Genomic DNA, 23,836 nt, shown 5'->3' with positions numbered 1-23,836 from the left:
GTCAGGGGGCCAAGCCCCCCTTAAACTGATGGGTAGGTCATATTCTGAGATAGGAAAATGGTCGCTCCTTGCATGAAACGGCATAAAATAAACAATAATACAAAATGTTTTAAATAAGTGAGGTACATGTTATGTTATATGAAGTCTTATATCGCGCGCGTATCTCCAGACTCGGACTCAAGGCGCAGGGATCTAATTATGCCGTGTGAGATGGAATGTTTTACACAATACATCACGCATTCACATCGACCAGCAGATCGCAGCCATTTCGGCGCATATCCTACTTTTCACGGCCTATTATTCCAAGTCACACGGATATTTTGGTGGACATTTTTTTTTTATCTATGCCTATACAATTTTGCCAGGAGAGACCCTTTTGTCAATCGTGGGATCTTTAACGTGCACACCCCAATGTAGTGTACACGAAGGGACCTCGGTTTTTCGTCTCATCCGAAAGACTAGCACTTGAACCCACCACCTAGGTTAGGAAAGGGGGGAGAAAATTGCTAACGCCCTGACCCAGGGTCGAACTCGCAACCTCTCGCTTCCGAGCGCAAGTGCGTAACCACTCGGCCACCCAGTCCTTAGTCCACATGTTTAGGCTAGGGAAGAGGGGGGGGGGGGGGGGGGGGGGGATTGCGCAACCCCCATAACCCCCCCCCCCCCCCCCGGTAGTCCGGCCCTGCACACCTCAACGCTCTTTTTATATTTAGTCAAGTTTTGACTAAATATTTTAACATCGAGGGGGAATCGAAACGAGGGTATGGTGTATGTGCGTCTGTCTGTGTGTGTGTGTGTGTAGAGCGATTCAGACTAAACTACTGGACCGATCTTTACGAAATTTGACATGAGAGTTCCTGGGTATGAAATGCCCGAACGTTTTTTTCATTTTTTTGATAAATGTCTTTGATGACGTCATATCCGGCTTTTCGTGAAAGTTGAGGCGGCACTGTCACGCCCTCATTTTTCAACCAAATTGGTTGAAATTTTGGTCAAGTAATCTTCGACGAAGCCCGGGGTTCGGTATTGCATTTCAGCTTGGTGGCTTAAAAATTAATTAATGACTTTGGTCATTAAAAATCGGAAAATTGTAAAAAAAAATAAAAATTTATAAAACGATCCAAATTTACGTTTATCTTAATCTCCATCATTTTCTGATTCCAAAAACATATAAATATGTTATATTCGGATTAAAAACAAGCTCTGAAAATTAAATATATAAAAATTATTATCAAAATTAAATTGTCCAAATCAATTTAAAAACACTTTCATCTTATTCCTTGTCGGTTCCTGATTCCAAAAACATATAGATATGATATGCTTGGATTAAAAACACGCTCAGAAAGTTAAAACAAAGAGAGGTACAGAAAAGCGTGCTATCCTTCTTAGCGCAACTACTACCCCGCTCTTCTTGTCAATTTCACTGCCTTTGCCATGAGCGGTGGACTGACGATGCTACGAGTATACGGTCTTGCTGAAAAATGGCATTGCGTTCAGTTTCATTCTGTGAGTTCGACAGCTACTTGACTAAATATTGTATTTTCGCCTTACGCGACTTGTTACATTTAGTCAAGTTTTGACTAAATGTTTTAACGTAGAGGGGGGAATCGAGACGAGGGTCGTGGTGTATGTGTGTGTGTGTGTGTGTGTGTGTGTGTGTGTGTGTGTAGAGCGATTCAGAGAAAACTACTGGACCTTCTTCTTCTTCTTCTTCTTCGTTCATGGACTTAGACTCCCACGTTCACTCATGTTTTTAGCACGAGTGGATTTTTACGTGTATGACCGTTTTTACCCCGCCCTTTAGGCAGCCATACGCCGCTTTCGGAGGAAGCATGCTGGGTATTTTCGTGTTTCTATAACCCACCGAACTCTGACATGGATTACAGGATCTTTTCCGTGCGCACTTGGTCTTGTGCTTGCGTGTGCACACGAAGGGAGTTAAGTCACTAGCAGGTCTGCACATAAGTTGACCTGGGAGATCGGAAAAATCTCCACTCTTAACCCACCAGGCAGCAGCGACCGGGATTCGAACTCACGACCTCCCGATTAGGAGGCCGACGTCTTACCACCACGCCACTGCGCCCGTCAAAACTACTGGACCGATCTTCATGAAACTCGACATGAGAGATCCTGAGTATGGTATCTCCAGACGTTTTTTTCATTGTTTTGATAAATGTCTTTGATGACGTCATATCCGGCTTTTCGTGAAAGTTGAGGCGGCACTGTCACGCTCTCATTTTTCAAATTTGGCTGAAATTTTGGTCAAGTAATCTTCGACGACGCCCGGACTTAGGTATTGCATATCAGCTTGGAGGCTTAAAAATTAATTGATGAGTTTGCTCATTGAAGTTGTCATTAAAATCCATTTTTCGCAAACAGATTTAAAATTGATTGCATCGTATTCTTCATCACATTCTGAATCTAAAAATATATACATATGTCATGTTTACTCTTAAAATGTGATCACAATTAACGAAAATAGGTTAATTAGTCTTACGATTAAAATTTAAGAAATCGATCCAAAAATTATCTTATTCTTTATCATTTCCTGATTCCAAAAACATATAATATATATGATAGGTTGTATTCAAAACAAGCTCAGAAAGTTAACAAAATACAGAAAAGCGCCCTTTCCTGCTTTATAGCACAATACGCTACCGCGCTAATCTGGCGTGTCAATATCACTACGTTTTGCACGTGGGAGGTGAGCGATTTCCTTCACGCGGGGATTGACGAAGCTGTACTGTCTTGGTGAAAAAATACAGTGCGTTCAGTTTCATCCCGTGAGTTCGACAGCTTGACTAAATGTAGTAATTTCGCCTTCCGCGACTTGTTTCTTCTTCATTTATTGGTGTGTGTGTCTGTGTCTGTGTGCCTGTGTTCTTTTTTGTCCCACTGTATTTCTCTGACATTGTTGTATCAATTATTTTCTTGTGAAAATGTGATGACACTTTATCTTGCAAGGGGGTGTATACCTACACTCTAAACAAAAGTGTTCCACTCCTGAACACCCTTTCTGTAACCACTTCTGAACACCCTTTTAGTAGAACACTTTTGGAACACTTTTGGAACACAAAAAGTGTTCTATACACAAAAAAGTGTTCCAAAAGTGTTCCAAAAGTGTTCCAAAAGTGTTCACATCTGAACACTTTTAAGTGTTCACCCTGCTGTAACCACTTCTGAACACATAAAAGTGTTCAGGTCAACACTTTTGGAACACTTTTGGAACACTTTTAGAACACTTTTGGAACACTTTTAGAACACTTTTGGAACACTTTTGGAACACTTTTAGAACACTTTTGGAACACTTTTAGAACACTTTTGGAACACTTTTAGAACACTTTTGGAACACTTTTGGAACACTTTTAGAACACTTTTGGAACACTTTTAGAACACTTTTGGAACACTTTCATCCTGCACTGTCATACAATTCAGAAAGACATTAAAATCAAATTTTGTGAGCAAAGAAGCATTTTTAATTGACAAAAAGAAATGTCTGCAGCAGTCGCAGAACAAACGGGTCTGGGGTAGGAATTGTTGAACACATAATATACCGAGCAACAAAATTCGTCATTGTTTGATTGACAAAATCTTCATCAATTATAGAGTTAGAATTATTAAACTACAAAAGTTTAATGAAGGCATGTTTGACCTTGCTTTTGTGTGATTATTTTGATGCTGTGACTGTTTTAACACACGGGACAAGCAGGTTTATCGTAAAACACACAATGCGCGCTCGCAGCACGTGCAAGTAGAGCAGGAGAAATCTGATGTGTGAGATGTGTTCACTAATGCATTAGCAACCAAAAGAGACCATGGCACGCTTGCTGCCAGTCTCACTTTTGAAACAGCCAGGATGCCAAGATTGACACCACCAAAATGCCAGGTCGATTTAAAGCTGGGGGTGATCCAGAAGCGCTGGCATGGGCTTTAAACGTGCATGTGTCAACAGTTTATCACCTTCTGCAATGTTCTGGTGACATTGGAAGCACTGCAGTTATGCAACGCGGTAGATTTTTTCGCATTACCCCAATAAGACAAGATCGCAATTTCCTTCCACAACGTCTTCGACATCGATTCAATTCAGCCGCTGACAATACCAGGAACATCACTGGAAGCAACCAGTGTCCGATCAGTGGCCAGAGAACGCGATGAAGGCTGACCTCCAAAACTTCGTTTTGTCCCGTGTGTTGAAACAATCGCAGCATCAAAATACTCACGCAACAGCTGTGTCAAACATGCCTTCATCAAAATGTTGTGGTTTGATAATTCTAACTCCATAATTGTTCGAGATTTTGTCAATCAAACATTGCAGAATTTTTTCGCGTTTCTTTTGTTGCTCGGTATATGTTGCTATTAAATAATATGAACGGAGCTCTGGTAAACCCCATCTTGAAAGTTCACACACGAAAGTCCGATAACAAAAACACCCTTCAGAGTTGGGAGGATTCCAGGCCCTTGGTCTTTGGTTTAGTTTTCAACTCGCTGTCCGGAACATCCTGTTCGAAATAAAAGTGAGTTTTAGAACATGATGCATTTCCAACTCTTAACAGGTTTGTGTTAAACGTTTGTACTTAATTGATAACACTGAAGTGTAAATCTTAACTAATAGTGGACTTCTTCTTGCTGTCAGCAGATCTCCAACAATCGCAGTTACAGGTAAACTTTTTTTATTCCAGAACGGGCATAGGTCACATAACAGAGAACAAATACGTCACGTCCAATTCGCTTTCACCTTCCTAACACACAATGACACTCGCATGCACGCACATGCACACACGACTGAATGTAAAAAGTAATCCCTCTTGAAGCAGGAGTCTGTCCCTAAGAACAAAAAGTAGAATTAAAATAGGTCTTTCGCAAGGATTTCATTAGCGCGTGGCCACTCTGGAAAATGGCACTCTACAAATTGTTTATATAAGGTAAGCAGTAAACCGTACTGCTAATGTGGCGAGGCCTTGAGCACGCCCGTTTTCCTTAACTCGTTCTTAAACCTATGTGAACCCAGGGAAAACACCTTGTCAACAATCACTGGAAGCCAAAGATCACTGTCGCAATTAATCGTGAACTCCGATGAGTTTTAGTTCAAAGAAAAGGGTGTCATATTGAATGCACCCTCTAGTAATCCGTTTGTAAAGAAACTACCTAAGTTTTGTTGGTTTGATCTAAATAATGAATTATAAGGAAATCATTTATTATGTAATGTATTCTATATTATAGAATGCATTCTATAACGTCCCGAACTGCCTTCTAAGATAAAATGCATTCTAATTTACACAAAATACCAAAATGCTTTTTATGATAGAATGCGTTCTTTAACGTCCTGAAATGCATTATAATTTATATGCATAATGTCCCGAAACTACAACAGGCCAGCCCCGCAAAGAAAAGCAGAACTACACACACACACAGCCACACACACGCACAGAGAGAGAGAGAGAGAGAGAGAGAGAGAGAGAGAGAGAGAGAGAGAGAGAGAGAGAGAGAGAGAGACAGAGAGAGACAGAGAGAGACAGAGACAGAGACAGAGAGAGAGAGACAGAGAGAGAGACAGAGAGAGAGACAGAGAGAGAGACAGAAAGAGAGAGACAGAGACAGAGAGAAAGAGAGAGCTGTGGGTGAGAGTGTTTGTAGATCTGCTTTCGAAGCAGGGACCATACCGAGCTGGCCTGTAGAAGTTTTGTGGCGCTTTATGGAATGCATTCTATCATAAGAATGCATTCTATCATAAGAATGCATTGTTGGACGTTATAGAATGCATTCTATAATAGAATACATTTCTGGGCAAATGACAAGTATGATTGAATGCATTCTATATTATACAATGTTTTCTATTTTATAGAATGCATTCTATAAATATAGAATGTGTTCCATGATATGGAATGCATTCTTTAATATAAAATGCATTCTAATTTCTATCATAATTTTCTAAAATATTTCATTATTTAGATCAAACTAACCAAAACTTACAAACGGATCGCTTTTAACTCACGTGATCTCAAGCTAAACCTACGTGAACCGAAGGAAAACACCTTGTCAGCGACCATTGGAGGCCAGCGATCACTGTCAAAACCAATCATAAACTCCGATGAGAATATTTTCAAAAGAAAAGGGTGTCATATTGAATGCACCCTGCATACACTGTTAGCGGCAATGGCAGATCCAAGCGGATCAGCAGCGTGTTGTCTGTTGGCCATGCTTTGACTAAAGCTGGCCTCAGTGTTTACAGCACTACTCTACCATAACGAATGGAAATTCTGAGTAGACTTAGTTCAGGAAAACATTTTATCATTGCAGGCCTCAGCACTCACTGAACTTAAAAATATGTATATTTTTTCCACCTTTTAAGGAGAAGACTGCAAAATAAGGCAGCATTCTCAAAATGTAACTGCGCTGTATCCCACAGAAAGCTTAAACTTACATGAAGTGCATCCACAAGGTTTCGTCGCATTACTGTTAGCTCCATCTCCAGAAAGTGAACTGCCTCAGCCAAGCAGTATGGTTCCTGCACACACAAGATGCATGTTAAGAAATCAAACACTATTTTACTGAAGTTCCACATCGTAGCAACACTGACAAGTGTTCTGATTCTCATACTTTTGTTTATTGTGAAACTGTGTATCAACATTTAGATTTCTGTCAAATGTGGAAGGAGAGGGGGCTGGCTGTGTGTGTGTGTGTGTGTGTGTGTGTGTGTGTGTGTGTGTGTGTGTGTGTGTGTGTGTGTGTGTGTGTGTCCACATATGAGTTTGGCGACTGTCTGGTGTGTTTTGCACGGAGATATTAATTTTGAAACAGAGTATTTCAGCAAATAGAATAATCAATGATTCCGCAACCGCCGGCACAATTGGCCTAGTGGTTAGGCGTCCGCCCGGTGATCGGGAGGTCGTGGCTTCGAACCCCCGGCCGGGTCATACCTAAAACTTTAAAATTGGCAATCTAGTGGCTGCTCCGCCTGGCGTCTGGCATTATGGGGTTAGTGCTAGGACTGGTTGGTCCGGTGTCAGAATAATGTGACTAGGTGAGACATGAAGCCTGTGCTGCGACTTCGTGTGTGGCGCACGTTAAATGTCAAAGCAGCACCGCCCTGATATGGCCCTTCGTAGTCGGCTGTGCGTTAAGCAAACAAACAAACAAAACTTATCAGATCAATTTGAAAGTCAATATTTCTCTGCAAAACTACACACTATATGCAAATGCAGGACATGCGTACCTTGGTAAACACGTCTGGGTTGCCGTCAGTGCCTCCTGTTCATCCTCAGTGCAATTCAGAAGAAATGTCCGCAGGTTACGCCCACATCGATTCGCCACATGGGCACATCAGCTCAAACGGCTTCCCAGTTCCCTGAAAGTGTGATAGATCTGTGAAATCAAATACAACCAAGCATGCATAGAATTATTCTAAATTGCGCACACAATCAACCTGGCCACTATTATGATGAATGTTGTTCATTAATGTATGCTGTTTTTAGCCTACCGCTTCACTTTATCTAGCGTGCAGATCGTACATCAAGGAAGAAGAAGAATCCGAAAATCTGCAAATGTATTGCTCTGACCACAGGCGGAAGGTATCGTTCACTGGACCACCATTATAATTATAAGGAACCCCTGGACATACAAGTATAACAATAACACAAAACCAAGCACATCAACCAGAATAAAAAATCAACATCAAATTGAAATAGAGTTTATTTACCAACGCAGAACTAATGTAAAAGGTCCACTGATCAGCTGAAACCGTTGCGACAGCAAAATTAGAGAAATTGTCTTCAAACGTCCACAGATACAAGTAACAGGAACATGTTACAACAAAAATACGAGTGACTAAGCTTAGATGAATTAATACAAAATCTCAGCAAGCAACTTACAGATAACAATCGGAAATCCTGAGCCAAATCAACGCAGCGACAACGCAGACAGGTCCACAGATCTAAAAGTGTCAACGTTCTTTTTTGGTCCAGCTGAAGGATGATGGGACAATTAGTAACATTATTGAATTGTAAAAATAAAAATGCTAATACTTACCGCTTATTAGATGTCTCAGATGAAATAAATGTTTGATGAAAAAATATAAGCACAACACGATTAAAAACAAAAAAACAAAAACGTCCCGCAGCGGTCTAGGGGGTATAAAAATTATATACTCTAAGCGACGCTAGATCCCGACGAGTCTCCGTAGCTCAATCGGTAGAGCGCTGACATGGCAAGGCGAAGGTCTCGGGTTCGAATCTGTTCATGGCCCAAATATTTTTAATGTATTATTTTATTCGGAGCATGACTAAAAGACGAAGTGGAACACTTGTGGAACACTTGTTGAACACGTGTGTTCACCTGGTGTTCCACTGTGCAAAAAAGTGTTTACCATGTGTTCCAAAAGTGTTCAGGTAGCAGAAGATGCTTCAGGATAACACATTGAGAACACTTTCTGTGTTCCAAAAGTGTAAAAATGTGTTCACCCTAACACTTTAAGTGTTCACCCTAAACACTTTCAGTGTTCTCAAAGTGTTATAAAATTTAGAGTGTAGCAAACGCCCACCCCCTACTTTTAGCCGTACTGTGCGGAGGGGGGTGGGGGGTTGGGGGGGGGGGGGTTGCTAGGGGTTTTACGGTACCAAAAGACATCCATAACACTTGAAGGGATTGAAAATCACAGTTAGTGATGACAAGCTTCAAAAAAATAAACTAGAAGTTGTCCAAACACCTTCATGTTCATTTGAAAATCAGCTCAAAATCAAGGAACAGTTTTCAGGATCATTTCATCTTGAGGAGTGGCGACAACACTTTAAGCAGCTTGCTGAGCAACCAGTGCCCAGCACAAGTTAAGAAATGGAAGACATAACATTGCTGAGGTCACTTGCCCCATATGTTGCTGAATGCATGAAATCCTTTGGGTGCTTGAAACCTTGGATACAGTTTCACCAAATGGTCTCAGAAGGAACGTTTCCAATGAACAATATTTGCTTTCAGTTATTTCTCGATGTGGTCAGATTTTTTGGAACACAAAGTACAATCGAAATGAGATACAGCAATGAAGTCAAGCGATTTTGGATGACTGGTTTTCGTCTGTTTCATGGACGTTTTCTGGGGTTCATGGGAGGACCAAACAAGTCGCGTAAGGCGAAAATACAATATTTAGTCAAGTAGCTGTCGAACTCACAGAATGAAACTGAACGCAATGCCATTTTTCAGCAAGACCGTATACTCGTAGCATCGTCAGTCCACCGCTCATGGCAAAGGCAGTGAAATTGACAAGAAGAGCGGGGTAGTAGTTGCGCTAAGAAGGGTAGCACGCTTTTCTGTACCTCTCTTTGTTTTAACTTTCTGAGCGTGTTTTTAATCCAAACATATCATATCTATATGTTTTTGGAATCAGGAACCGACAAGGAATAAGATGAAAGTGTTTTTAAATTGATTTGGACAATTTAATTTTGATAATAATTTTTATATATTTAATTTTCAGAGCTTGTTTTTAATCCGAATATAACATATTTATATGTTTTTGGAATCAGCAAATGATGGAGAATAAGATAAACGTAAATTTGGATCGTTTTATAAATTGTTTTGTTTTTTTACAATTTTCAGATTTTTAATGACCAAAGTCATTAATTAATTTTTAAGCCACCAAGCTGAAATGCAATACCGAAGTCCGGGCTTCGTCGAAGATTACTTGACCAAAATTTCAACCAATTTGGTTGAAAAATGAGGGCGTGGCAGTGCCGCCTCAACTTTCACGAAAAGCCGGATATGACGTCATCAAAGACATTTATCAAAAAAATGAAAAAAACGTTCGGGGATTTCCTACCCAGGAACTCTCATGTCAAATTTCATAAAGATCGGTCCAGTAGTTTAGTCTGAATCGCTCTACACACACACACACACACAGACAGACAGACACACACACACACACACACACACACACACACACACACGCACATACACCACGACCCTCGTTTCGATTCCCCCTCGATGTTAAAATATTTAGTCAAAACTTGACTAAATATAAAAATGCAGGACAGCTTATTTAAGGGTGTGCAGAAGGAGGTCGGTACAATCCGCTTGAAGCAAACATCAACTTTGCTGTTCCATCAGCAAAATGCCTTCAAAGTTCTTCCCTCACACAACAGAAACAAGTGCGCCCTGGTGTTCGTGAAGATACAATGAAAGCTTTTGCACAGAACAAAACCCAGATTAAGATCTGCTTTGATGTTGTTTCAACCTCAACAAAACTGTCCACCCACTCTCCGGAAATCTCAACATCCATCTGAAATCAAACTCAATCCACATTTCAGTCTCTGCCATTTCTGTATACTATTGAACAATGAAATACCCTAGTTACTCAATACAACGCTGTTTTTATGACTAAATCAACCACAGAGTCTTCCTGGTAAGCGACTCAGCACTGTTGTCCATACCAAGTCAGCGCCGTTGTCATGCTTTCCGTCTCCACGTCGTGGCGGCACCGTTGTTTGAAAAAGTGAACATCTGATCTTCTAAATCGATTCTACTAAACATTTCCTCCATTCTCAACAACAGAAAATAGTAGCTTCAGAGAGAACAAGTTTGTTATGGCAGTTACATTTTTCACTCAAAAGGATTCAGTGTGAAGAAGCAAGCATTTAAAGTCAAAAGTTTACCGCGGGAAGACAAAAATCAGCGTTCAATTAACCATACAAAAGAAATTCTGCATTAATCAACTCATTGGTACCTTTGTTGTATAAGTATAATGTCTTATGCACTCGTATAAACAAGAACCAGTCAGATAAGCGTTCGATTTACCTCAAATGAACGCTCAGCCTTGAGACACCAACTGCAACTGACTGCATGTCCGCTACCATTCTGATCATCATCGCTCCACGGCTATCGCCAGTTATCTCTCTGACCGGACGCTAAAGTCCTACGCGAATCTATCAAAACAAGAATACAGAGTTATCTCCCATATGTTGTTCGCGAGCAGTGTTCGCGAGACGAAAATGATTGCAGATTGGCCGACTTCGACAGTGATCTCCGTTCTGTACTTCACAGTTATGATAAAGACATCGTTCTAAGGTCAAAACAAGTCAAAATTTTGGGACTGCTGCCGGAAGGAGACCGTAATAATGGTTGCATCACTGTCAGAAAAAATTGTCTGCTCCAGCGAGCGCCGAAACAAAACGGCGATTATCACGTGACACTTTTGCCATATTTAGAGTTGTTTGCACAGTAAATACAGCCGCGAAAAATAGCTCGCTTGAAACTGTCTTACATATCAATTCCTTTGTAATTTAAAAATTACACAACACCATGAAAAATCATTATCGACGATCGCGAATCTGCTTATATCCATAACACATTACGAAAAGATCTAAATATATATGTAAAAAATCGATTTCCTCGCCAGACAAGGAAAACCAAGGCATCCTGTCAGGGATAGAATGAGCCGAACTCATTTTGACCTGAGGTCAGGATGGTCCGCTGCAAGACTGGTTTTCATCTTTCGCCGTGTTGATATTTCGATTCTCGGCCTCGTCGATCTAGTATAAACTCTACACTGAACAAAAAAACACCCTTCGATAGTACTGATAAGGGACCTTGTGTACCTTACATTCATGGGGCCAAATTTGTCCAACCAATTTTTCTTTATTTCAACTTGAAATTTGATTCATCCTCAAATGTTTCCCTTCTTACTCAAGGGACGTAACCACTCGGTACACGTTTTCGAAAAAATCGATTTTGGGTGTGAACTCTATTAAATTTCACCACCAATTTTCTTCACATGCAAGAAACTGACATGCTTTTCGTCCATAAATAATTTCACTTCTTAATTTTACCAAGAAACAACATTTCAGTCTTGCGTATATCGAGGGGGAAATATGTACACAGGCGAAAGATGAAATCGTGACACCAGCGTGTTTTATCTCATGAAAAAGCGTGGCCAGATCAGACACTGCGCTGAGCCGAACTGTTAACTCGGGAAGGGTGTGCCAGATAAGAGTACTCAGGTACTCATGAATGTCCTTTACTGGTCTCAAAACATATATAATTATCTCACTGGTTTTTGAAGAGACACTGCTGGCCGCTCGCGTCAATCCGTTTTCCCTTGCAGGTTACATGTATTTTGCACTTTATGAATATGAAGGAAATGGCTACACATGTATCTGAAAGGAAAAAAATCACATCCATCACATGGCCAATACAAGATCTCTCTCTCTCTCTCTCTCTCTCTCTCTCTCTCTCTCTCTCTGGATGTACGGAATGTTTGGGAAAGAGAAGTGTTTCTTACAAGAGTTTAAAAGACGTTTACAAGATTGTTTCTGTCAAGAATGGTTCTCCTTTTTAGAATGCAGTGAACGTTTCGACATTTATAATTGTTACAAAACATGCTTGGAAAAAGAGAAATACATTGAATTAATCGAAGATATTAAGTACAGAGTAGCGCTACTCGTTTCCTCGCAGGAGTATCCGAAATCAACGCTCACAAGTTTCGGTACGCACCAAACAAAACGACAAGAAACTGTCCTCTCTGTACAGCTGATAAAGAAGATGAACACCATGTTGTATTTTTATGTCCTTTTTATCAAGACCTTCTAGCAAAGTATTTGAAAATCTCGAACTCTAAGACGCTGCAACAACAACTTGTGTATTTCTGTGGCAGTGATGACTCGGATAATGTGAACAGCTTCAGCAGATTTGTGTTCTTCATGTTACAGAAGAGACGAACCCTTATAAATCAGGTTTAGTGACATGTCATCAGGGTCTTAATGTATTTGTTGAATTTTATGCGTGACTATAATTTATAACTGTGCAGATACTATTGCTGTTATTTTAACCACTATTGAAAGGGGCTGTGGCCTTAGACAAATAAAGATTTGTTCTTGTTCTTGTTCCGAGTTGTTCTTGTTCTCTCTCTCTCTCATTTAAAATCAAGAAGTTTACACTGATACTACTTTTTAAAACATGCGGGGAGAAAAATCACTTGCAATAGTGTGGACAAGCATGGCGCGTTATTTCGCAGATACTGTATCCATCCGTACTGGTCACTCAGTGTACCTCATATCACTCCCACGCTGGAACAAACTGACGTACTTTATTCTCTCTCTCTCTCTCTCTCTCTCTCTCTCTCTCTCTCTCTCTCTCTCTCTCTCTCTCTCTCTCTCACACACACACACACACACACACACTGACGGACACACACAGAGACGGGGACATGCACTCACTGCGACCAGGATCACGCGGGTAACACTGCATTGCCGCCACGTCACTACTGTCTTTTCAAGTCACATGTATGCAACATCTTCCGAAAGACCCAACACTGAGCTGGATTATCGGTACAACGAAAAGGCCACCAAGCAACGAAAAGCAGTAATGTTTTGCCATCATACCAGAAGCCTACACTGACTATCAAGATGCTGTTTTGGAAATAACGCATGCCTGTCAGTGGTGAAAATCATTTTGGGTAACTGATTGTATTCCTGCCGCCGTGCACCTTAGTGTTGACAGAGACCATAGAGTATACAGTCTTTATAATTATACTCTATAGTCTCTGGTGTTGCCAACTCGAGTTTTCTGGCGACCTAATTTGAGCTAATGACAACTAAGGCTGTATCTCATGAGGGATATACACTGCAAGGACGAGCGCTGCACTATAGCTGTCCCCACTTCTTTCGGTTCTAGTAATTGTGGCCAGTCGTCTGGGATGTGTCCCCCACCCCACCCCCATTAAAAAAAATCTGGTTCATTCTGCTTCATTTTCTCTCCATCGTCTCGGCCTTTGTTTTCTTGGTCTTCCCCCGCAAATAGAAACTGGTTTCCGGTTAACACGAACACTGACCAGACTATAGGAACGAAATGCGTGCGAGAATGAAAGTATAACCAAGATATCATTAATTCGTTTGATTTTATGTTTGATATGAACGCAAACAAAACAAATTCCTGTTGTGTGTGTGTGTGTTTAAAAGGACGCTACTTGTTCCATCCATCTTTCAATATCATGCTAGGGCTTTTTTTTCCAGATAGGCCTACTGTGCAGTATATACGTATTTGCTGGTTCACATGCACCTTTCGACAACGGTTTGGGTGCAAAGTGCACTACCGATACTGCCTGGGGTCCGTGAGTACCTGTGACACGTGTGACATACTCACATAGCGCTTACTGAGTAGTGGGGAGACCATAAATAAAGTTAAGGGGATAATCAGTTGCGGCCACACTGTCACAATAGGCCACATGGTTTTATCGACCACATCGGGCAAATCGTCACATCGGCCACCGCTTATATTGTAGATGAGCAGTCGGAAATCATCTCAGTGCAAACATCGTCGAGGTCAGTGGATCAAGTTCGCCCAGAGGCCGGAAAACACATACAAGTAGCGACCGGTCTTGGCTGGTGAGTGGCGAGCGGTTTCTGTACTGCCATGTGTCCATCGTTAATGTCATGTAGTTTTTCACCCTTTTATTGCGGCACTGTCATTCCCACCTGTAGTGAAACTGTGCTGTGTTTACCTCCCGTCATGTCAGTCATGGTATTCAGTATTTTCACATGTAGCGTCACTGGCTGTGCGGCTGAGTTCAGTCCCAGCTGTCGTGTCACATTTCTGTCAGGTTCATCTGTAGCCGCGTGTCAATGTGCTGTGCGGCCGTTATTCCCACCTGTCATGTTAAAGTATTGCCATTTTCACCTGTAATGTCACTGTGCTGTGTCACTGAGTTTCCCATCTGTCATGTCACAGCAAGTTCTGTCACTTCACCTGTAGCCGTGTCACTGTGCTGTACGTGTAATTCCCACCTGTCATGTTACATTAATGTTCACCTGTAGTGTCATTGTGCTACGTATATACTTCCCACCTGTTATGTCAGAGTACTGTCATGTTCACATTTAGTGCCAGTCACTGTGCCACGCCCCCCGCGGGTTAGGGGGAAGAATTTACCAGTGCTCCCCAGCATGTCGTACAAGAGGCGACTAACGGATTCTGTTTCTTCTCAATTTACCCTTGTTAAGTGTTTCTTGTATAGAATATAGTCAATCATTTTTGGTAAAGATTTTAGTCAAGCAGTATGTAAGAAATGCTAAGTCCTTTGTACTGGAAACTTGCATTCTTCCAGTAAGGTAATATAATGTATATTGTACTACGTTGCAAGCCCCGGTCTGAGCGCCGATCGACTGTCTTCGGGGATGATGTGAACTGACCACATTTACTACATTTTTTGTATTGCCAGTAACCAATGATCCTTTTAATCCTTTAACTGATTTAATATTATTTGAACACACTTACTTTTTACTGATTTTCAAAAGTGACTAACGCGGGCGGAAGGCCACGGTTTTATGGAGGATAATTATTGGTCATGCTAGGAAGATTGTCTGTTTCGATTTTTGTTCCTCGATTTTTTTTCTCTCGAAATGTTGTGTTTCTCGGAAGAGTTTTTTTTTCTTCTCGGAAACGTGTAGCTTTTCTCGGAAATCCTCGATTAGACCTTTTTCACTTAAATTTTGGCGCATGCGCTGTGAAGTTTATTGTCAGATCTACCGGAACTAAGGGGCAAAAGGAAAAATCGACAACGAGGCTTGGTGCAAAGTAAAGTGCGGAGACGACGAGACAAACTGTTGTGTTTACAACTGCAAGTGCAACAGTGGAATGAAGAAAGAGAAATACGGTGGACAGAATTTGTCATTGTATGGCTTTCTGATGGGTGCAAGCTGAGTGCGAAGGCGCAACAGCGAAGGACGCGATGGGTCCAAGTAATCCGACGACAGGGGTTTGTCGTGCCATTGAAAAGTCTGCTCGCGTCACTTCGTGTCTCGCAATGGCACGGCTTTCAACGATGCCAACTCCTTTGACTTCGTACCCACCCTTAATCTTGGATTTGAGAGAACATCAAGAACAAGTGACTCTAGCAGAAGGACAAGGTACTGGTCGGAGACGTGACTTTGTCCGCTGAAGACCGACGACAAGCAAGCGGTTTTGCTTCCACCCCCAGTGTCAACGCTGAAAATATCATCGGATCTGGAAGAGACTCAGAGCCAAGTAAGCTTTGTTTGTTTTTATTAATTTATGATCTGCTGACTTCAAATTGTCTTCCTACATCAGTGTATAAGACATTTAAAATGAATCGGCAGCCCAAAATGGATGCATAGGAAGGGTCACGAAACAAATGCAAGATTTTAGAAAACAAACAAACAAGATCTAGACATATGTCGACAAGCCGCGTGCATATGCAATCAACCAGAGATCTGTTGCTACAGTATCTCTGAATCAACCGACTCTTGAATCGAGAAGATTAAGGAGGTTACTTGATACAGATAGTGATGCAGTTTTCAAGACATCGATAAAGCTCATGCTGAATCTTTTTTTTTTATTCCCAGAAATGTACCATTGAATTGATGCAACAACAAAAATAGCACTAGATTTCTACAATTTTGATTTTGCATAGAACACTCCAAAATAATTTCCGGGGAGCATCTCCCGCACCCCTAAGTTTTTTTTCAATTTCAGGAGTTATTTCCCTCATGTATTTTCATGCTTAAATGCTGTGAGTGTGATGCATGTGTAATCTGATAACAAGATCATTGATGCTAATTCTATTGCTAATGTATACATTTGATTTTGTATTTACAGAAGCAGCCATTCCTTTGCCCTCCGCATCTAGTGAGAGCTTAGGACCAGGGCCAGATCATGCCTTTGCAAAGAGGGACACGACTACATGTGAGGGTATTGTTATTGGAACACAGACTACCTCAAGTTGGCAGAGCTGCAGATGACAATTACATAACAGGCCTCTGTGATTAATCGTCTGACTGAAGATGTTTCTGGCTTGAAGAAAGACAACATGAAGGTGAAGGAGAACATACGCTCTTTTTCTGTTGATTCTCTACTGAAAAATGACACTGCAGTATGGTTTTACACGTATGATGATATGGTGATCTTTCGGTATGCATGTACCTACTTCGTAAAAAAGGCAGGTCTACATTACTGGGTTGATGAGCTGCCAAAGGCCACATCACTCCAAAGAGCAAGAAGCTTATTTTGTCATGTAATGGTTTATATAATTTACTCTGGTACTGTATAGAATAAAGGGCCCATTATCAATCAAATCTCTGGTCTGGTCTGAATTTGTTTCATAAATGATTGTATGTGAGCTTACGAACATAACGATTCCCACTTTAAATAAATGCGATCAAGATAATTAGGTAGACAACATGTCAAGAGACGTTTATTCCTTATTTCTTGTTATAATTGAAAGATATTATTGTGCAATATACTGCTTTGTTTTTTAAGGGCAGGTGGGCCAGTGCAAAATTGACCAAATCGTTCAAAACACTGTTTTGGGTATTTTAGCAGATTATGTTTCCATAACATACCTATCATCCATGTGTGTCGGTGTTTTTGTCAAAAGTGTCCTATTTATCTGTCAATAAAGACAAAATGTGAACATGTGTGGCATTGATTGTCTTCTGTAGTCGATATTCCCCCGCCAAAAAATGTCTCATTTCAAAGGCTAGTTACGGCTTTGTCCTCAGCAAAACAGTGCATTCACGACATACGAAACTGCGCAGCAGCTCTTGACCTATAACATGACATCAGTGTTTTGATGAATGTTCCATTCACTCAGCCACTTGTCCGTTGCAAAGGCAGCAATCGTAATCGAACGGAAATGTCCTTATTGGGAAGGTACTCGACATCCATTGGTTCGTTTCATAAACCGAAATCGGGAACCAGTTTACTTTGTGAGTGCGCATGCTCAGCTTACGAATTTTGCATACGGAAACTACCGAAGAGACTCTCGGCCATGACGGGAACACCCGAAGTTCACTCGGTTTTACAACATCCTGGTTACACATCAAACGATCGGTGACAACCGAAAGCGAATTTTTCCTTGAGAAACAACCTTTGATACGATAACAATGGCTCGAAATAAGAAAGAGGACAATGTCTTTATTAGTTCGGTTAGCAACAACAAGTAGTTCCGCTGGTACTAGGCCAAAGTTTGGATTCTGTCGGTGTTTCCGATACAGAGGAAAGCTTTGATCTCCACGCAGATCCACAGGTCGCCATTTCCGAACACGCCATGCAGCACACTTTTTACGTCTCGGCACTGGCTTGCTTAGCGCTGAATTTGAGTCAGTTTCTGTGCAGTATCTCCTCGACAAGCAAGTTGAGCATTTGCTACGCAAAAAAACAAAAACAGGAGAAAGTATCCAACATCAGTCAGATTATCGGTAATGTTTGCTGGGCCTGCCATTTCCCGAACGAAACTGGATCAGCAACTGTTTGTATCAATCTGCACTTTCGTAAATTCCGTCACTGTCACTGTGTCATTTTCTTCACCGCGATACACAGTTCATTGCGAAGAGCTTCCTCAGTAAATCGTTCAGATTCCACGTACGATTTGTTGTCAAAAAACAACTCAAACGAAAGTTTCAAACTCATCATCCTCCATCTTGCTTGTCGAAGCACCAAAGTACTGTATCGATGTAAAAACAAAAGCAGAAAACTTCGAGGAAACCAACAAATCGACGAGATAACGGAAGGAAATAAGTTTCGTTCTGGCTCAAGTAAGTTACCGTTAAAAATACCGTTATTCTCGCATGCAAATACAAACGAGAATCGGGTCATTGATACACGTTTAGCGCTGGGGCAGTATCCCCATGCTGGTTGACAGAGGGAAAGAAGGGATGGACGCATAAATTCTCTGCTGGCGTGCTAAAGGCTAAGTAGTTTGCAATTCAAATAAACTAGGCTGTTCATTCATAACACAGTTTTGTCCTTGTGTGTCTGTTTCAATAGTGTTTCTGTGGTGTTCAATCTTCAATGTCGTTTTTCTCAGTTCAGCCATTTTGCCTACGGTTACGTCTTGGGTTACGCGATTTCTCTGGCTGTAATTTAGCTAGAGCAATATTTTCTTTTGTAGTTTGTGCAGAATATAACATTCTGGGGGATTACGAAGGGATTTTGCTGAAATTTTATTATAGTCATATCCAGATTATTTCAAAAAATAATTTCGCAAGCGTTACCCTAAAGTTTGACAGTTGTAACAAAGAAGTGTTCCTAACTCCAAATATAAATATAATAAACAAGATCTGCTTCGTAATCCCCTAGAGCATACCCAGAAGGATAAAATAAAACAATAATTAGAAGTGTGACAATCACATCTGATGAAAATCCGTGTATCTCCTGTACTCCACTTTTGTCTGTATTTTGACTGTTTTTGTCGCGTAAAACAAAAACCAGCAACCGAAAATACAAAAAGTGACTATTCTTTGTCATCATTTGTTCATTTCTTTCATAAAATAACATTCAGACACAATAAAACATTCAAAATTAAAAAAAAGGTAGTGCACTGGCCCACCTCCCCTTAAAATGGCTTCAAATTGTCTCCCTTGTACCGACACTCTAGTACACAATTTGTGCATTCACTTGAGTTATTTCTTAAAGAAAATTACCCCCCCCAAAATTATTCAAAACAGTCTTTGACATATCTACAGTTTAATTAACAAGAAAAACTGTATTCTATTTTAAGTGATAAATAAATATAGACAAATCTTGGGACTGTGCACAAACTGATCGGCTTGAACTCAAAAGTCGCAACCAAGAATCTTCTGCAACTTTTGAGTTCAAGTCTGTCAGCTTGTGCACGGTCCCACAATCAGTTCAATAAGAATTTTCCTTGATATAGCCTTGAAAAAAAAAGTAAGTAACAAATTTTGTACAAACAAATTTGTTCAAGGGAGACAATTGGAATCATGTTTTTTAAAATCGGTGAATTGCATTATAATTTCCTCAAAAAAATAACAAATAACTGTGAAATAAATTGAAAAAAAAATGCTAACGTTATTACCTTGATCAGATCGATGTGTATGACAAGGAATTTCTATGTTTACTGATTTGGTTGTCCGGTAATGACTTTCATGCACAGGGCTTCTAAATTCACTCGCTCAAACGCTCATGTTTGCACCAACATTCACACACGTCCATATTCATAAGGGATGGTGCACGCTCTTGAACAACAAACAAACCGAATGAACATTTCAAACATTTCGCTATTGAAGGAAATCATCAGTACATGGATATCAAATCATAAAACATCTCACAAAATACCTCCTTGCCATTCCGAAGTTGAAGAAGAACACAGTCCGGCATTACACACACTACACTTTCATCACTGAGAATCGCTGTTCACAACACATGTCCTCGGCTCTGATACGTTCTCCGAATAATACACACAAGTCCTGGATGATGGTATAGTCCGTACGAAGCCAAAACACTTCTTACTATCCTCTGACACAAGTTCTTATCAGCTTCCACAATCTTCTGTCTTAACTGCAGGTATTTAAAAAATTAAACCTGAACTCACACACAGAGGTGACAGCACTACGTACCCTCCCTCGCTGTAAACAAAGTACTGATTTTACCTGTCCATATTGAAACTACATACATTTTTCACTTGACAGAACAGTTAACTGTTGCTACCAACTTAATTAACTGGTATTGGAAAAAAATATCACACCTTGAAAACCCTAGTTCAGTATATCATAACTACATGTATATATGCAGCCTTCAAACGGTTGGTACCGGTTGTTGAAGATCTCTTAGTCGCGCTTCCTGGCATCCGGACTTCTTGGGTCAAAATTGAGGCCTTGAAGAGTCGTCCGGGGAAACTTGTCTTGTCTTGAAGCATACCTGAAAATGAAATTATTTTTTTTACTTGACACTAAAGCAAATCTTATGCTGGGTACAAATGCTAAAACAAGTTGCGCCAGTCTGTCAAACATGTATAACGATACTGAACGCAGTACATTTCACAAGGACAATGCTTAGCTGAAAACCAGCATCCACGTCGAATAAGGTAAATGGCAACCCAGCATAGCGCAGTAGCAAAACTGTCCCACAGGAAATCACGCTTCCCTGTGTTTAAAAAAAATCTGTTTAACTTTCTAAGCTTGTAGCCCTGAAAGTAAAAAAATTATGCACTAGCCTCTGGCTAGTGATTCTGAAAACGTACCAGCCAGAGAGCAAATTTTACGAACCAAACCAACAATTTGATTCAGCATCTTCACTCGCATTTGGCGAGTAGATGAACACTTCTACTCACCAGTTGCATGCTTCTACTCACTATGGCGAGTAAAATACTTGTCACTTTCAGGGCTGGTTTGTTTTTAACCTAAACATAATGTTGTAGTTTTCCAGAAATTGCTCTACACACAAACATACACCACCGCCCTGGTCTCTTGACTAAATGTAAAATGCATAGTTTTTTGATGATGCACTTTATAAATATCCCTGTTTCTCTTTCCCAGTCTTGTAGCTGTTGTAGTTAACAAGCTCTATATTTTAACTTTGAGACTTATGTTCTGAAAAAAATAGATCACACTTTGATGTAAACCTCTAGGTAACGCAACCCTAATTTCCTTAATATTAATTATTATACACACTTACTTAACAATTTGTATGTCATCGAGAGCAGCTGGTGCAGTTTTCTTGGCAGCATGCCCCTTCCACATACATTTGTAGTGTGTACAAGTTTTGTCTGCTGGCACAGTGTCGATTCCTTCAGCCATGTAGTCACAGTAGTGTGAAGCAGCAAAAAGTGTGGCAGCCACATGGTTGCAAGACTGTCCTTTCTGGGTAAAAACAACAACACACAATCAAATTCCGTTTGTGTCATCTTGATTTTCCTTAGCCTGCTAATAACAATTAACTTTATCTTTCCTAGGAATTCCTACAGAGAGCTTGTAAGCGCATGCTGTTGATAGATCTATATAAAATATATACCGTCTCAGAATGGAATTTGATCTTACTGCAGTGATAACCTTCATTGACAAGAGGATTCACAAACACATGTGTACGTACACATTTAAATAAAACTCCGCACTCAGGTACCTGGTATTCTATTGAACATGCCTAGCCAACATGGCATGGTCTCCTGGAGATACTGATTGAAATTACATTAACATGCTGCTCATAACTTTGTCAAAAAAGACAGCTTTTGCATGCAGACATTTTCAGTAGAGAATTATGAATCTCTGTGTGTGTTTGTCACTTTGTGTGCCATGCATTATATGACTGAGTATGAAAACTGATTGTGTAAGATACCAAGTAACGCAGCCATCAAGTTAATCCCACAAAACATACAAGGCCAACAACACTTACCCAGCAATACACTCGCAGTAGGCTCCAAGTGCCTGTCCGGTCAGCGTCCCCCCACAACAGCATACACTTCGTTGCGAGTCTGCTTCATTGACGTCAGCACACTCGCTCTGAGTCTGATCACCACAGTTGCTTACTAGCTGTTGTGCCATGCAGAAAGACATTTTATGCACACAGTATGTCTATCGTTTACACCAAGGTTTTGCATTCTTTGCGCTGGATGCGTCGTATAACTTGTCGAACGTCGACGCAGTAGTATCAGTAAGAAAGTTGATCCAGAGATCTGTAGATCTGTGGTCGATCACCTCTGCTTCGCTTATGCAGGGGAAGTTCGCCAAGTCTTTCGTCCATATACCACCAACAGTAGTTTCAAACCATACCTTCGTGCATGTCCTTGACTTTTAGTTCATGATTTTGAACAAGATAATCCGTTTTCTTGCAGAATTTCTCAAAGGAATCCTCTGGCAATAGTACTTCGAGCACCGACAGTGAAAGAGGTATTTCAGGCTGCCCCTTATTTCCGGTTATCAGAGAGAGGCTGCCGTGCCCTAAAATCTGATTGGTCGAAACGCTGGGGGCAAAGGTTATACGAAAAAGGTCTATTCCCATGCCTGCAGTTGCTTGCTCGGAAATCCGTGCACAGTCGCTTGCCGCTTCGAAAATCGGCATAACCGGGTTGCTGGGTATAAACTTGCGCAACATGTCATTCGTGTGGTAACGCACACATCCATCTTCACCTCTTTTTTCCCCAAGGAGACCTTGAAGAAACCGCTATCACGCTCTCAGTCTCCGCAGCTGTCAAAATACTCAATACTCTTCGCCGGCCGAGTACTGATTGACTCATAATAAGCTTAGATCCTGTAAACGCAAAATGCCTTCCTCACAGATCACTGTAGACACGAGTATGTACGGATACGAGGCACTTGATGTGATGTCAGTTATCTACAATAACGCCAACTTGTCAACACTGTCATGTTGTAATCAAGTCTGTCTGTTTGTTCATATCTTGCAGCTATTTTGAGACTGGAGGTGCAACGGAGCAGACGACCGGATATCACTTATCGACCTTGACCTTCAAGAACACGTCAGTATACTTCACAAAATGGCCGACGACACTGGATCACCAGATGAGGCGGGAAGGGGGTTTCTCTCAAAAATGGCATCCGAGCTGTTCACAAGCCCATTGAATATCGCATTGCTAGGCATTTGTGGCTTTCTTATATACAAGATTTTAGCCAGCAGACGAAGGGCAGAGCCATCAGAGCCGAAAGAGCCGGAGCTGCCACCGTTGAAGAAGCAAGACTTCACACAAGAACAGTTGAGAGAATATGACGGGAAAGGAAAGGACGGGCGCATCTTGATTGCTGTGAATGGAAAAGTTTTCGATGTCACAAAAGGCAAACGCTTTTATGGACCAGGTAATTAATTCATGCATCTATTTGTACCTCCTTCTTCGTTCAAATGTTTAGAGAAGCACTTTGAGTTTGAAACTTCAGTTCCATACACTGGGGGAGCCTATTTCTTTGTAAAAAAGGACAAGCCCATTTTGCGGTTTTCGGCCTCAAATTAAAAGGCTGAACTCTTCTCTACCAGTGAAACAAAAAAAATTTTGTGTGCAGCAAAACGAAACATCTGAAAAAAAGACTGAGCCGAAGATTTATACATAAAAAAAAGTATGGGTACCTATTTCTGTGAATTGAAGGCAATACTTAATAGACCC

At 40.9% G+C, this 23,836-nt stretch overlaps 4 long non-coding RNA genes across 4 annotated transcripts in view; 1 reads left to right on the top strand and 3 right to left on the bottom strand.

Moving 5' to 3' along the window:
* LOC138969378 (uncharacterized) overlaps nt 1-23,836 on the bottom strand; it is a 114,425-nt gene that overhangs the window by 22,823 nt on the left and 67,766 nt on the right. The gene's annotated exons all lie outside the window — the stretch shown is intronic.
* LOC138969371 (uncharacterized) lies at nt 3,376-7,985 on the bottom strand. Its single transcript, XR_011456442.1, has 4 exons — nt 7,869-7,985; nt 7,214-7,345; nt 6,422-6,505; nt 3,376-4,499 (listed from the first exon to the last, which is right to left on the bottom strand). It is a non-coding gene; the product is annotated as an uncharacterized lncRNA (long non-coding RNA).
* LOC138969370 (uncharacterized) lies at nt 15,437-17,063 on the top strand. The gene is made up of 2 exons (XR_011456441.1): nt 15,437-15,996; nt 16,588-17,063. It is a non-coding gene; the product is annotated as an uncharacterized lncRNA (long non-coding RNA).
* LOC138969369 (uncharacterized) lies at nt 19,495-22,718 on the bottom strand. The gene is made up of 3 exons (XR_011456440.1): nt 22,120-22,718; nt 21,406-21,590; nt 19,495-20,649 (listed from the first exon to the last, which is right to left on the bottom strand). It is a non-coding gene; the product is annotated as an uncharacterized lncRNA (long non-coding RNA).

Source organism: Littorina saxatilis, linkage group LG6 (assembly GCF_037325665.1).
Source record: "Littorina saxatilis isolate snail1 linkage group LG6, US_GU_Lsax_2.0, whole genome shotgun sequence".
Classification (NCBI taxonomy): Eukaryota; Metazoa; Mollusca; class Gastropoda; order Littorinimorpha; family Littorinidae; genus Littorina; species Littorina saxatilis.
This window is presented reverse-complemented; position numbering and strand designations above follow the sequence as displayed.